This window comes from Mirounga leonina, unplaced genomic scaffold (genome assembly GCF_011800145.1).
Source record: "Mirounga leonina isolate KUSES-001 unplaced genomic scaffold, KU_Mleo_1.0 Mir_101283, whole genome shotgun sequence".
Classification (NCBI taxonomy): Eukaryota; Metazoa; Chordata; class Mammalia; order Carnivora; family Phocidae; genus Mirounga; species Mirounga leonina.
Window position 1 is genome coordinate 829,154 of NW_023270096.1, and position 13,283 is coordinate 842,436.

Here is a 13,283-nt window from a genome sequence, read left to right on the forward strand (position 1 = left end):
TTAGCGAGGCAAATCGGAACGCGAGACCTGGGGGCCACCCTAACCACAAATTAGAGGCAAGGCCTCGCCAGCCGGAAGTGTTCTTTTCTTAAAGCAACCGTGCGAGCAGCAAGTGTTCAGCCTCAAGGTTCCGCTAATTTCCTGGTTGCTTACGTGCGTCTGTCCCAGACCCAGACTCCGAGGAGGATGTGTCTCAACTGTGGGAGGAATTTCACTTTGCGCCCTTTGGTGGGCAGGGGAGGCATCGTGATTGTCCTGTGTACCGAGAATGCGTTTATGTTTTCATTGCCATGAATCAGCACCTGACCCAGAAAAACACTGTGGACACTGAAGCAAGACTACAGAGCAAATATTGAAATATTTAAAGTTGGATTGAAAAATCTGCTGGTTTTTCACATCTGTACCATGAGGGGCTTGGACTGGGTGATCTCTAGGTTCTCTTCCATATCTGTAAATTGTAGGATTTTACTTTTTCAGCAATCCACTGCTATGTTGTTTTCAACATCTACATGGGTATACTTAGCTTTTCTGCATAATTCCTTAGGATTCTGGAGTTGTCAGGGGGAGAATTTTCTGAAGCGCTTCTGATTTTACAGGTTGGCTAGATTTTTCAGAGTTCCATACCAATCCTTCTCACAGAAGTTATTTTCCAGTCTTAACACTTGAGAGAGAACTGTTGATAGCAATCTTTTTTTTTTTTCATTATTATGTTCACTTAGCCAGCATATCAGTTTTTGATGTAGTGTTCAGTGATTCATTAGTTGCTTAGAACAACACTCATCACAACACGTGCCCTCCTTAATGCCCATCACCCGGTTACCCCATCTCCCCACCCCCCTCTCTTCTGTAACCTTCAACTTGTTTCCCGGAGTCCAGAGTCTCTCATGGTTTGTCTCCCTCTCTGATTTCTTCCCCTTCAGTTTTCCCTCCCTTCCCCTGAGGTCCTCTGCACTATTCCTTATGTTCCACATCTGACTGAAGCCATATGATAATTGTTTTTCTCTGCTGTTGATAGCAATCTTACCAACATTTCTGTAACTCCTTTTCAATTTATAGCAACAAATTCCGATCCATTTTCCATATGTGCTTCTTTCTCCAGCCATTTTCCCCTAAGATGTAGTATTCTCATGATTCTTGAATGACAGTTACTCTGTCCTAAGTAGCCATGCCAACCAGTAGGCCAGTTATCTGCCCCAAACTAGATACCCTTTAACCTTCAGGATCTTGGCTGCATTCAGTCAAAGACAGGGAGATGGCTTTTGTGACTCCCTAAGATCTAATCCAGTCAGAGGAGGTGCCAGGTCTGAAGGAATCATTTGTGAACATTCTGGGGGCTTAGAGTCTAATTTTGGATAGTGCTCTTCTGTAAAGACCCATATCCTTCCCCTTTCATTCCGATGAAGCTGAAGGTCTCCCTATTCCATGTGTTACAAGAAAACTTGACCAAAGTACATAACAAGAGCACCATGTCTAATATGTGACAAATGAGGCCTGATACCTGTTGATAATTAGGGATTACTGTGTCAAAAATTGTGTTAAGTGGTGATAGCTTTGAGGAGACACTATATTAGTTTCTTGTGGTTTCTTGTGGTTGCTGTAACAAATTCCCCCAAAATTTGTGGCTTAAAACAACAGAAATTTATTATCTCACAGGTCTGGAAGTCAAAAGTCTGAAATCAGTGTTATTTGGCTGATATTATTTGGCTGCTCTAAAGGAGAGTCCATTTCTAGTCTTTTCCAGCTTCTGGTGGCTCCTGGAATTTCATGGGTTGTAGGCACATCACTCTAATCTTCCAGGCCAGCATCTTCAATTGCCTCTCTACTCTGTCTTCACTTCACCTTTTCTTTGTATGTATAAGATCTCCTACTACTTGTGATCACATTCAGGGCCAATCTGGATAATCCCTGATAATCTCCCCATTTCAAGATCTTTAATGTAATTATATTTATAACTAAAAATTTAAATGTATTTATTTAAAATTTTAAATTTAGGGGCACTTTGGTGGATCAGTCGGTTAGACATCTGCCTTTGGCTGAGGTCATGATCTCGGAGTCCCAGGATTGAGCTTGCATCGGGCTCCCTGCTCAATGAGGAGTTGACTTCTCCCTCTGCCCTTCACCTCTCTTATGCGCTCCCCCTCTCTCTCAAATAATAAATAAAATCTTTAAATTTTTTAAAAAAATTATTTATACATAAAGTAGTATTTTTCCATTTTATTTATTTATTTTACCATAGAAAGTAACAGTCACAGGTTCCAGGGATTAGATGTCTTTTGCTGAGCGGGGGGGGGGGGGGGGGGGTTCTTTTTCAACCTACCACAGGTACTGTGGAATCCATCCTGTCACATGTTCAAGAATCCTAAAAATCCCTAGGCATGTGGTGCTGCAGGACCCCTCCAGCTGTACCAATGGGCTTGAATTAAACAAGCACTCTCCCAGTCTAAGTCATTGCCTATGAAATCTTTAGGTTGATCAAATTTGTCTTCAAGCTACTGCTTCCCCTTGTTTCACCATCACCCTCTTTCTAAATCCCCACCCCTACTTTTGTACATCCCATTCATCTAAGGCCATCTGAGACCCCTAATGAGCATATATCTATATGTTGATACCCTTCAAGGCTCCGGCTCTGGTCCTATCTCTTCCTGGAGCTCAAAATCCATTTAATCAACTGTCTGCTGCACTTCATATCAACCTGTCCAAAACAAATACTTTCACCATAAATTTGACCCCCATCCTATATCTTTTGATCCTAGTAAATGGCAGCAGTATGCACATAGTCATCCAAGCTTCAATCTTTGCACTCAGACAGCTTGGGAGTGAGTTCTGGCTTATTTACCACTTACTATCTGTGAAAACTTCAGCAAGGTATTTAACTTCTTCATGCCTCATTTTCTTCATTTGAAAATGGAGGGGAGAAAAACACTTACCTCACAGAACTGTGTGGATTAAAAGAGATAAGTGTAGCGCTCTTAGGACAGTGCAGGACACATTGTAAGCACTAAAAATATTAGTCTATTTGTTATTAACATTATCATCCTCTACTATTCCACCTTCTCCCTCACCTGCATGCTACCCCTCCCCATAACTAGATAATCTGTCTAGTAAATTCTATTTACTGTCTTTTTAATAAGTCTTCTCATGACATCCTCATGGCCACTGCTCTAGGTCAAACTTTGGTCCTCTCTAGATCATCTCCTAACTGGTCTCCCTGCTTCCATCACTTACACAGCCAGTCTCATAAAATGGAACCTCATCTTGATAGAGTCATACATTCTTGGATTGTTTTCCTGAAACAGTAAGCATTAAATGGCTTTCCATGGGTTTTTACAATTTGGCTCAAAACAACCTCATGTCCAACTATTCTTTGTAACACATTGAAGTTACAGCTGGTCTCTGAATATGTCTCTTGTAAGCCTTTATGCCCTTCTCTATTATTTTAGCCTATCCAGAAAGCTTTCATTTTTTCCCTCTTTCTGGCAAAACACCATTTATCCTTTAAAATTCAGGATCTTTTGTCAAATCCAATTTTCCCAAGCAAAGTAAATCTGTCAGGCCCATCTGTGGACCCCACACTACTTTTTACATCCTTCTACCGGAGAAAGGAAAAGAAAGAAATGCTTGTTGAATGCCTACCATGCTCCAGGTCCTGTGCTAAATGCTTGACAACATTGAACTTTATCTGAGCCCTAGGGTCCAAGAATGTAGCCACAGTTGAGAAAACTCCCCCACCCGTTTGAGTTCCAAAAAAACAGCTAATTGTAAAGGACCACATTGTCCTGGCATATTCTGAGATAAGACCCTACCCATACTTTCTCATGGCTCCCATAAGACTGATGATGACTCCTTTGTTCACCTGCCTCTATAAAACTTTCCTTTCTTTTCTTTAAGCAGTCTCCCTATGGCTATAACCTGAATAAAATCATCTCCTTAATTCTGTGAAGCTAGTTTTGTTCTAATTAATTTACAGATGAGAAAACTGAAGCTCAGCTGCATGGCCTAAGGTGGCACCATTAAGAAGGAGGGAATGTAATTTCCTCCCATGTCTGTGTGGCTTCAGCCTAGGTTCTTTCCACAACTCTCAGACATAGGATGTGACTTAGCTGTTTACAGGTCAGCTTCAAACCATGAAACCTTCAAAATCAGGGACATCCATTTCTCCAGCTGATCTTAATCCTTGTTTGCTAAATGAATTCCTGAATAAACCATGTCAATTCCCACTGAGGTGGTGTTGCAGTGTTTCTCATTCCTTTTTAACCTAAGCCTCTTTTTGATAAGTAGGAAAAACAAATACGAAAGGCTTAAATTTTGAGCCAAAGGAGAATTTACATTTTAAATGTAGACGATAGTGCTTTATCCTAAGGATTGGGGCGCTCTGAGGAATTTCAGGCCTGATGAGGGGGAATGGTGGTGGAGGGGGATGGCTAATGTCCCTTTTAAAACCTCCAGGCTTCTAAAGACCTCAAGTGACAGAATTTCCTCAGAGAAGTAGATGACCCACTTGAGAATGGAAGATATTCTTTGTCCACTATGTCACAATTATTATTCTGTCCAACAATACCTCAGGGTCAGGTGTTGAGAGGTGATAACCAAATAACATCTCAGGCTAACTGCCTGCTTCTGTTGTAGGATCCTCTCTAGAATTATAATATCCTCTCAATGGAGGGCACCCCAAGGGTCATCTTATCTAGTCCCCTGATAAAGTAGATTGCATCTCTGTCAAATGGGAACCTATGCCTTCTTAGGGATTTGTTTTAGACACTAACAGTGCTCACAGTAGGTCACTGTTATTTGTGTCTAGCTTCCATGGTTTGTGCTTCAGTAGCAATGTGCCTTCTTTCAGCTCTCTGCTGAAATGGCAGACAAATTTAGAGATTCAAAGTTCCCACTCAAACCCTAGTCTACCTGAAGAAGACCTCCATTTTAATTCTCAGATTATGTATTCTTTCCTAACAAAGCCAGACACTCCTCTATTACTAGCATGGAAGGTTAGATTGGAGCAGTGCACACTGGCTAAGAGAGGGAATTATCACTTTTAGGGGTCTATCAACATTTCTTTAAGGAAGTAGCTTTCAAACATTTCTGGCTCCAGACCTATTGTAAGGAGACACATTTTACTTCATGACTCATTTCACACAAACACGTGTAATTGAAACAAAGTTTTCATGAAAGAGTATTTAACCTTACTACATGCAATTCAATTCTAGTTTATTTAGTTTCATTTTTTGAAAAATGCTGGTGATCACTGTCATGTAAGGGGTTCATGGACATATACTGCCAACACCTGAGAATCAAAACCTTCTATTCCCATACTTAGCCTGGACATTGAAAACTAAACCTATACCTTATTGTCTACACAAACATAATTTCCCTATTCTACTGTCTTCATTAACATGACTTTACTTTTCCAGGGCTCTCCTGCCCAGGCAAATGGTTTATTACAGGAACATCCTGAAAAATCCAATGAACTCTTCAATGGAAAGCATCAACAGAGTTTAAAATGCCCTAGGAGTCTTTTTAATCCATCACTTCAAAATCCTTGTCTTGCTGTTTCCACTAATCTTGGACAGTTGCATTATGATCCTTACCTAATTCTAATCATGTCCCTTCATTGAAAGACCTACCTCAAACCAAACTTCCAATTCTCAAGTTTTAACTTTGCTTTCCCTCCCTTTGAGACATTTTGCTGAAGCTTTGCATAGGTAGTGCTCTTCTTCACCCTGGTAAGCAATAAACTCAACTTGGTCTTACCAACAGTCTGTGTTGGTAATATTTGGGAAGCCAGCTTTTGATAATACCACATGATGCAGATACAACATGGGATTTATTGGGGGGAAACTTCTAAGCAGGCCAAGAAGTAGCAGAGCACACACAGCCTCTCCTGATCTCTCCTTGTTCCATGGCATATGCCAGTCAGAGATGTTGTGTGTGCACTAAGGCCAAAGTCCAACAAAGAGGGGCCTGCTTGAACAGCAAGCTGGCTGTGCAAATGTGAGCACTCCAAGAGAGTACAAGCTCTGCTTCCACATTGGGAAAAGGAGCTAAGGTACACCTTGTTTCTCTAAGTAACAAGAAATGTATCACTGATCTTCCAAATAGGTAATAGTGCTAGGAAATATGCATGACAGAGGCCAGGGTGTACATACTCAGGGAACTAGGAAAAGCCTTTTTCACCAAGAATGCTGATATCAGCCAGAGGCCTTGTCTTTCCACAGCTGGCTCAGTACAGCACATTCAACTCTCAACTGAGCTACTGAAAAGGGGAAGGAAAGAGGTTCTGGGGCTATCCAGAGTTGTCTCACACATATCACCTGGAAGTGATTCCACAAATGACTATTGGGTTGCAACCTGCAGTTTAAAGAACACTGTTCTAACTTTTAGGGTAATTTTTTTAAGGTAATTAATGTGTTCATTATATTGATTGTGGCCATGATTTCATAAGTATATACATATTCCAAACTCATCAAATTTTATACTTTAAATATATGCAGTTTATTGTATGAAAATTATACCCCATTAAAGCTATGAAAAATTAATAAAAGCGGTAGATAACAGTAGAGGGTATAGAGGCAACAAGATTAGTCATATGTTGGTATTTGGTAAAGCTACTTTTGCTTTACCAGGAAATCTCCTGCATATTTTTAAAATGAATTTTACCACACAGATATGAAGACAAAACAAAACAAAACTTCAAAAAGGAAAGAACCTGTACTAAGGATATGAACCATGGCTGCACAATTATTATAAGGAGTGTGGAGAGTGAAAGTTGCTTCAAGGACCTAGCAAACACAAATTTCTTCTGTTGCCCTGGTGAAAAAAAAAAAATTCTAATATCCTCAAGGCATAGGAGAAATACAGAGACTAAGTGGTATTCATGTATTCAATAATCCATCAAATAAATATTAATTAAGCACCCATAAGTACCAGGCACTCTTCTAGGGGATGCAGCAGTGGACAAAATTAAGGTCCTGGCCTTCATGGAGCCTACATTCTAGTGGAAGGAAAATGACAACCTACAAGAAAACAAGTACTGTGTAACATAATTTCTGGTAATGATAAGAGCTATGGAAAAAAAAATAGGTACAAGGTAAGACAGTAATAAGGAGTTCAGGGAAGGCCTCTAAAGGATGAATCCAATCTAGAGTTGGGATTGAAATACCAGAGGGGCGCCTGGGTGGCACACTCAATTGAGCGTCAGGCTCTTGGTTTCAGCTCAGGTCGAGATCTCAGGATCATGGGATCAAACTCCACCTCGGGCTCCGCACTCAGTGAGCAGAGTCTGCTTGAGATTCTCTCTCCCTCTGCCCCTTCCCCCACTCTTGTTCTCTCTCTCTCTCTAAAATAAAGTAAATAAACCTCTAAAAGAACAAATATTGGAAATGGAGACAAGGGAAGGAATAAGAAAAGGTGATTAAATACTAGAAATCAAGGTTATTTACTAGATATTGGAGGAAAAGTGGATAAGAAAGATATCACTCAAGTGAAATGTGTGTCAAAGCCCCTGTCCTTACCCCTACTAATAGAAGGGAATAAATACAGGGCACCTGGGCTGGTGCTTTTAGAATAGAAACAACACAGCTTTCTGTGTTCTCATTTTTCAGTTGTCCAATGATCCAGCTGTGCTATATGTTGTTCAGCAGTTGACCTGTATATCAGGTTGGAAAGCCAGAACTTGGGGCTGGGCATCAAGGAGCTAAGAACTGTTAAATCCTGATCCTTGTTGACCAGGGTTTGGGGGATTGCTTCACTTGGGGAAGTGTGACCCCACATGCATCCTTAATACTACCGCCATGCCTACCATTACCTTACCACCTCCCAATTTTATGTTGTTTTAATTATATTCTTCCAAGCAGGTTTACATTTACAGAATATGTAAATTGAATAAACCATGTCAATTCCAATGTTACTGACAATGTAAATTGTCATTAACTATATAAATCTAACCATATAAATATTAGTGATGTTTTGAAGTCTTTTTTTCTGTGAATCTTTCTTCCCATTATTCCCATAAATCTTGTTGATATGCTATTATATATTTTTCCCTGCACATAACCAAATGTTCTTTTGCATAGATATAAGAACATCTGATATAGCTGAAATTATTTCTTTTGATGGTGTGTAATAATCCCCACCACAAACATACTGTATTTTTTTCAACTGTTCCCTATTGCTGGGCATTCATTTTGTTACTAACTTTTTGGCACAAAGAATTATGATGCGATCATATTTTTGTACAGATTTGTTGGAGAGGTATTGTTGCCATACGTAACTCATGTGGTTATACTTGGTGGCCCTGCTAAGAAGGGCAAACAGGCTCTTTATTTTTTTTTAAACTCTGATTTGTACTGTTGGCCAATTTCTGTGGTTTCAATACTTTCATTATAGACAATTTCAAGCTACCAATGTGAAATCCCCTTGAACACAGAGTTGGGAAGAGATGCACACAATTGGCTCCAGCCTATAAAAACCAGCTCCAGAACAGCACCGTGAGGACTAATAGAAAATGCGGTATTCCATTCTTGTTTTGTTGTTGTTGTTATTGTTGTTGTTGTTGTTAATTTCTTTTGGTGGCAAGAAGAGGAACATCACCCTTACTAGCAGGTCCACACTGCACAATTCTGCATGGTACCATTCACATCTACATGAAGGATTGCCTCTGGAGTTATGCAAAACACAACTGTTCTTGGTGGCCCTACTTCCTAGTTCCCCTAAAATGAGACCATTTGCTTCTTTGTAAGGCTAACATAAGGGTGCAGGGCAGAAGTTCTAAAGTTTAGCATGTAGTAGAATCACCCGGGATACTGGTTAAAACCAAGATAACTGGGCTTTACTCCCAGTCTCTGACTCTGCAGGTCTGGACTGGGGCCTGATATTTTACATTGCTAAGTTCCCAGATGGTGGTGACATTGTCGATTTAGGGACCACCTTTTGAGTTCTAGTGGTATAGAATAAAGTAGGTGTTTTCTCTGTGAGCAGGAAATAAGTGGCTGGACCACTCAATTAGAATGCTTGCCTTAGGGAATGAGTGCTCAGGGTAGAGTAGAGTACCAAACTCTGATGCCTATTGGGGCTTCGCAGGTAGCAGAAGTATGTGTAGTGGCTAGCTGGGGTGTAGAAAATGTTATGTTTAGGATCAATTTCTTTGTTTTGAGGTTTAGGTGCTTTAGAAAGGACAAATTGACCAAAGTCAAGGACACTTGGGGAGTAAGAGCTAGGCACTAAGCCTGGGAGATGGGGTTGAAAAGAGTCAGCAGCCAAAGAGATATCAAAAGGAGAAGGGGGAGGGTCTCTAGCCCTCTTTCTTTCTAATACTCCCTCACCTCCACACTTTAACATCTGCTTCAGGATCCTCAAATTTCAGTGTATTAAGATAGCTTGCTGGGTAAGAATTAAACGTACAGAGGTGTGAGAAGGTGTATGGTTTTCCACTCAGCACTAATGTAAAAAGGGCCTGCTTGGCCTGCAAGCCTGATTCCAGAGAATGTAGTGACCTGAGCTCTGCACTAGGTGGCAGGATACCCTAGTGTTCCTGTTTCTCTTCCCCCTCAAGACAGTGAGCTAAATGCTTCTTTGGACTTCATTTTGTCTTATCTGTAAAATGAGAACTTTGGGGTAGATTATATTGATGAGAGAGAGAAGTAGAAAAATGTTCATCTTTAGCCCAGAAGGCTGACCTATATCCTGCATAGTTTCAATAAGGATCAAATATGTGCTGGTTGCTATATTCTTAAAGGGTCTCATATGACTGCTGTAAATCTCACCAATAGTTAATATCAAACTCAATGACAAGCACCAGAGAAATCTTGCAAAAGTAGCTTTATGAGCAGAACTTTAAAGAGAACTCTTATCATCTAATATTCCCTGCATGTCCCCTCCCTCTTGAGCACTAAGTATATAACCACCAGCTTCATACAGCAAAAGTGCAGCTCTTTCTGCCCACAGGGGCTGTCCCCATGCAACTTAAATAAACTTACTAATTTTATATGCAACTGATGAATCACTGAACTCTACCTCTGAAACTAATAATACACTATATGTTAATTGAATTTAAATAAAATTAAAATTAAAAATAAATAAACTTACTAAGTTGCATTGTAAAGTATCTCAAGAATTTTTTCTTGACCATTGCTCTCAAGGATCCCACAACAACAATGGGCCACCTCTATGAGCTCTACAGTGTAAGATGTGGCTCCTCTTGGGTGCTGGTTTTGAAATCAAGGACTGGAGACATTTTTGTGGATGTCAAGAGACTGGAGGAATGGGCTTGCTGCCTCCCCATAACTGTCTACTATCTTGGCTGGGATGGACTTCTCACTCTTCCCTCTCCACTGATATCCTAGTCCCAGCTGTCACTTACCTTTAAGCCTCTCAGGGGCCCCAGCTAACTACCAAACTCTCATTGCCATCATACCCTGTGCCCCGTGTGTGCGCGTGTGCATGTGCATGTGCGTGTGCATGTGCGTGTGCGTGTGTGAGAGGAGTGGGGTTGGCCACAGGGTACAATGCTAAAATGGATTAAGAAGCACTGAACCTGAGTTTTGAAGACTTATCTCCCCATGTTTAACATGGGCTGTATCTTATTATGCCAGGGTTGTAATAAACCCAAATAAGGTGACAAACAAAACATTTCTCAGAAACATTGCAATATTGTAAGAAAAGAACTGGATCCAGAGTCAACCAGTCTGGGCTTGAATTCTATCTGGGCCACTTTTCAGCTCTTTGACCTTGAGCTATTTATCTCATTCAGCCTCCCCAGAGTTTTCATTTGTAGCATCAATTGAGCTAATAATATCCACTAGACCAGGATTTCTCAACCTCAGCACTATTGACATTTCGAACTAAATAATTCCTTGTTGGGAGTTGTCTTGTGCATTGAGGGATGTTTAACAGTGTCTCTGACTCTTTTTTTTTTTTTTTTAAGATTTTATTTATTTATTTGAGAGAGAGAGAATGAGAGAGAGAGAACACCTGAGAGGGGATGGGGTCTGAGGACGAAGCAGACTCCCTGCCGAGCAGGAAGCCCGATGCGGGACTTGATCCAGGGACTCCAGGATCATGACCTGAGCCGAAGGCAGTCGCTTAACCAACTGAGCCACCCAGGCGCCCAAGCGTCCCTGACTCTTATCCACTAGATGTCAGTAGCACTCTCCTCCCCCCATGTTGTAACAATAAAAAATGCCTCCATTCATTTCCAAATGTCCCCTGCGGGTAAAATTACCTAGGTTGAGAAGCACTGTCCTAGAACACGGAATTACTGGGAAGAATGGAAAGTAGAAGCACATTGCAATTTGTTGAATTTATGTAATTTTATAAATCTTTAGGATTTTGATTAGAGAAATACAGAAATAGACAAATTTATGAGTCAAACAAATGATGAGGTGACGGTTAGATTATGTTTTCATTTGGAGAGTTGAGAAAAGATGATTGAAAATAGGATGACCAAACATCCCAGTCTGCCAGAACTCAGGGAGTTTCCTGCAATGTGAGATTTTCAGTGCCAAAATCAGGAAAGTCCTGGGCAAAGGGCGATGTCACTTTAGTCAAAAAAAAGTCACCACTGATATGTACTACATGCAAGACATTGTGCTGGGCACTTTACATACATTGTTCAGTCCTGGCAATAAGCCTATTACAAACATCATATTTCTATTTGCTTGCATAAGCAACTGAGACTCAGTGCAACAGAATGGTCTAGCTACAGGCATTTGGGCAAGTCTACTCAAAGGAGGTGGGATGGTTTCAGTCCTTCCAAAAAACCCCTGTGCTCTACTCTGGGATCTTCTTCTCCCCATTCCTTGGTCCAGGACACAGAGGAGGCCTACCAGAACACAGCCTGTGACTTGCTGGTGACAGTATAGATGCACAGTTCTGAGCATATCATGCCCAAAATATTCAGCATAAAGTGGGCTTGAGTGGGCCTCCTTGGAGTATACTCTACATCAGCAAAAGTATCTCCAAGGGTAAGGAGATAGTCATGAATAAGGGGGGATCCCCAGAAAAATCCATCTGCAAGATTGTTTTGGCTCTTTTTGGGGGCATTGCCCTTGAATTGGAGGAGGTGGGATGGGAGAGGTGAGTGGGATGACAAGGCAGAAGAGACAACAAATACTCTGTGCCATTCTGGAGCCCACATTTCCTCAGTGTGCCATCATTTCCTAGGAATTCTCAACATTCCACTTCAACCCCAACCAAAATAAAATAAAAATTAAAAAAAGAATTTGATCCTGGAAGTCTGTGCCCAATGGTGATGCTGGTATCATAAACCCTTGCCAGGCCTTTTGAAAAAAGCTGTCATTCCAAGGATGAACAATTTTCTTTAGGGAATTCTGGAGCTTTTTCTGCTAATTGCTAGAAAATAATGTCTGTTTCTTCTGCTCTTCTTCCTGCCTCCATTTTGATGCCCTAAATTGCTATTCTCGCTCTAACCTTAGAAAGTTAAACTTGCATTTGCTTCTAGTACCACAGTAGAATCTGCAAATTGATCATTTCTTTTCCATGAGTATCTCTTGATCAAAGGCCAGGATTTGTTAGTGCTGCTGTTTGCTTAACAGGAACTACCCACTCTCATCACAGATTTGCCTGTTCCTCTCTGAAGTCCAAGGCTGCCAGAGAATACTGTTCTTTGCTGTATACCTCCTGGTCTCCAGTCAGTCAGAGAGATCTCACAACAGGGGGGAGGAAGCGTGCTCACACAGATCCACTCCTACACTTAAGACTTTTGAGGCAAATTCTCCCAGAGACATGGACTGTTGAAATTGGAAGGACCTTCAGAAGGTCAGCCAGTTTAGCTCCCTAAGGAAGCTTAGAGAAGTGGAGGCAGTGATGACCAGAAAGGTCAACAGCCTAGCCCAGGATCACTCAGTCACTTGGGAGCTGAGCCTGGAATTAAAATCCACAGTTGCTGGAATCTAAATTACCATTCAGAATACATCTTACTTTATTTGGGGGGGGGGGGCTGACTATATTCCTTTTTCTTTTTTTTAAATTTTATTATGTTATGTTAGTCACCATACAATACATCATTAGTTTTTGATGTGGTGATCCACGATCCATTGTTTTCGTATAACACCCAGTGCTCCATGCAGTACGTGCCCTCCTTAATACCCATCACCGGGCTAACCAATCCCCCCTCCCCCCGCCCCTCTAAAACCCTGTTTGTTTCTCAGGTCCATAGTCTCTCATGGTTCATCTCTCCCTCCAATTCCCCCTGCCCATTTTTCCCTTCCTTCTCCTAATGTCCTCCATGTTATTCCTTATGTTCCACAAATAAGTGAAACCATATGATA